Here is a 3392-nt window from a genome sequence, read left to right on the forward strand (position 1 = left end):
ATTAACGAAACTATCGGTATTATCATTAAAGAATTGAAAAAATATTTTATAAAATTAAATATGAAAAAAATAATATATCATATTCATGTGGGGCGAAGATTCGTGTGCGCCATCTTACGCGGTTCTTCCAAACTTGTTTCTTGACGACGCACGTTTCCTTCCAAGCAATAAATTGTGAAGACCTCTCTATAAATAAAATATTATCCTCCTCGTTCTATTCGTACCTCAAATTGAATCTTTCTTCTTCTTCTTCTTCTCTTTCTGATCTTCTTGTTCGTTTATTTTCTTTGTAAGCATCGACGTTTCGTTGATCTTTATATATATTTCTGGGTTCTCGTCTGGTTCAGCTCAGTTCTTAATTAATTGATTGCGGAAGATACAAGCTTGATTTAATTATATTTCAACCATGAGTTCTGGTATTCCAACAGGTAAGTAAATTTGATTTTATTACTAAAATTGTTCAATTTTGTCCTTGTTTTTTCTCTGGTTTTATGAATGTTTATGATTCGGTGACTTGATTTTAATTAAAATTTAGAATTTTTTATATCCTAAATATGAAGAAAATCAATGGAGTAATTAATTTCTAACTTTGAGATTAACCATGATCAACATAGATAATTTATATATGTTATATATGTTCTTTCTGAAAATAAATAATTGATCAGCTCTGATCAATCTGTCTCATTAAAGTGGGAAGAGAGAGGGAGGCAGATGGATCATATATAAGCAGAGTTTACCTTTAGATCAAAGCAACATAGTTTAGAGAGTTAACGAGCATCTTAGAGTCTTAACTATCGCGCATATAACATCTCAAATTCTGAAATCTTAAAATGAATAAAATTTTTCTTTAACTTTCAAATTTTATGTACCTAAAATCTCATCATTAAATTAAAAAAAATGATCGTCATTTTTGTAGTTATAAGGCCTAGTCACATATTGATGTGGCATTCATCTTGACCTTTAAAAATAATAGTTATTTTTTTCAATTTAACATTGGGGTTTTAAGAAGTTAAAAGTAGAGAAATTTTTTTACATATTTTAAGAATTCAAGATTCAAAATATCATTTGCACGATAATTTATGATTCAAGGTGCTTGTTAACTCTAGTTTATTTATCTCTCATAATTTAAATAACTTGATCATCAATATCATATTTACATTTTTCCTAACTTTTCTAAATGTACAGTTTTTTTATAATTAATTTTACTATATAATTTGTTATTGATTTCATTTTAAAAGAATTATGTTAGTATTTTAATTTTTTATGTAATGAATTTTTCAATGGTCAACATAATATATTTTTAAGATGGATTTTAAAAAATTTAAGATGCTTCAACTATTATATATATTTAAAATATTTATTTTCAAATCAGATCATGAAAGGTGGACTTTTTTTTAATGCAATACTTATCCATTTCTTGCTCTAATTAATTACTTGACACGTCAGATATCTTTCGGTAGCTACAATTGACAAGAAGATTAATTTAATTATTAATATTAATTTGTTTTATGTTTATTTTTTGTAAGAACAGCATATCCCAAAGCAACATCAACAAATGCACCAATAATGACTCCTCCACCAGTTGGTTATCCCACCATTAATGGCACTTCACCAAACCCTCAGGCAGCTTCTTTCCAGACCAAGTCTAGGGGTGATGGCTTTTGGAAAGGATGGTACCATCTCCCTCTCCCTCTCCCTCTCCCTCTCTCTATATACATATGGACACACACAAACGCACTATTTTCGGTCTTGCTTATAAGACTGAGAAAGACAATTAATATTCGATCCTCTACTTGTACGATGCTTAACTATTTTTTATATTCATCTCCACCTTTTTATCCATGTTTCATGTTAGGAAATATTATTAAAAATAATTTTTTTACCTTTATTAAAGATAAAAATATAAACTTATTAAATTTTAAGATAAGATTCATGAGATTTAAGACTTAAGTTTTTTGGTCATGATAGTATATATACTTTATATGGTCCCTATCATAGAACACTTTACAGAAAAATTATTTGGTTATTAATATAATTGATGGCGTATTAATTATAATTTTTAAGTTCATGAATGACAGAATGAGACATTTAAATTTCAAAATATAACTTTCAATTTTCTAAAATCTATTTTCCGGAATGTAACTAATTATTCATTCGCCAGCTCTTCTGAGTCATCAATATCATTATCCCTTCTTTTAAATTGTGGGCCCCATTGGAGCAATTATATACTGACTTTTGTTTTTGGATTATTTTTCAATTGCCCACTAAAATTGATTTTGTTGGCAGCATAAGGTAGAACTAATTGGCTATTGGTTTGACCAATTTGATGCAGTTGTGCGGCATTGTGTTGCTGTTGTGTTTTGGACGCTTGCTTCTGAGGAGCCATATTATTTACGAGAGACATATATATATCATCTTTATTTGGTCATGTTTGGTTTCTTTCTTGAATAAATAAAGGATGATTGTAATGTAAACTAGATTGTTTTAGTTTCTAGTTTTTAATTTTTCATAGATTCATTGTTGTTGACTTGTACGTTGTTAGTGTTGTATAATAACCTATAATATACAATTCTTTTTATGCAAAGTGTCTTTTTTCTTCCCTTTAGAAGTGTTTGACCTGGGATTTAGATTTCCATTTATTATAATTAAGATATAGTTTTTAATGATTTAACAATTACAATAAGAGCTATTTCCCTCGTGTTAGTTTCTTAGTTGCACAAAAAAAAAAAGTAAAAATAAAAGAGTTTCTTATACACAGAGCTATTTACATGGTTTGGTTTGATAAAATGAAAAGAGAGCTGTATGGAGGAATAAATAAAGAGTCATGGTTGACCCCCACCAAGTGTAGCATAATAGAATCTTTTAAGCATTATTTTAATTCTAAATTTCAATTCTTGAAAATGTATATGTATGTAGAGTATCACATGGGAGATAACAACCCTTAAATGGTGTACAGGTTTTTTGAGAAAGTAATTCTATGGTTGTGAACTATTGGGACACTTTGGGAAAAAAATCATGGTTGACAAATAGGGAATGATTGATAAGTGGAATCAATTTTTTTTTTAATTTTGGTTGAAGAATGGTTTAATTTTTAAAACATATTACATTTAACTATTACTCCCTCTGTTCAAAAATATAAAATATTTTTTAAAAAATTGGATATTTAAAAATATAAAAAAATTTTAGTTTTTCAAAGTGTAATCATTGTCTTTTTTTTAAAGTGTCCCTATTGATAGTGAATTTATATTTATTATAGAGTATTTAATAGAGGTAAATATAAAAAAATAGTGTTAGTTTGAAAGTAGGTAATTACTTTATTGAAAGATGAAATTCAGTTAAAAATACTTTATATTTTTAAACGAAAGGAGTATAAGTTAACTTTGTTTATGATC

At 27.4% G+C, this 3392-nt stretch overlaps 1 long non-coding RNA gene across 1 annotated transcript; it reads left to right on the forward strand.

Annotated features, from left to right (window-relative positions):
- The first annotated feature begins 213 nt into the window (after positions 1–213).
- Positions 214–2584, forward strand: LOC129318714 (uncharacterized). The gene is made up of 3 exons (XR_008595299.1): positions 214–428; positions 1532–1673; positions 2333–2584. It is a non-coding gene; the product is annotated as an uncharacterized LOC129318714 (long non-coding RNA).
- Positions 2585–3392: the final 808 nt, after the last annotated feature.

The sequence above is a fragment of the Prosopis cineraria genome, unplaced genomic scaffold (genome assembly GCF_029017545.1).
Source record: "Prosopis cineraria cultivar Desert tree isolate PC_DT_omini unplaced genomic scaffold, ASM2901754v1 PC8, whole genome shotgun sequence".
NCBI classification, from domain to species: domain Eukaryota; kingdom Viridiplantae; phylum Streptophyta; class Magnoliopsida; order Fabales; family Fabaceae; genus Prosopis; species Prosopis cineraria.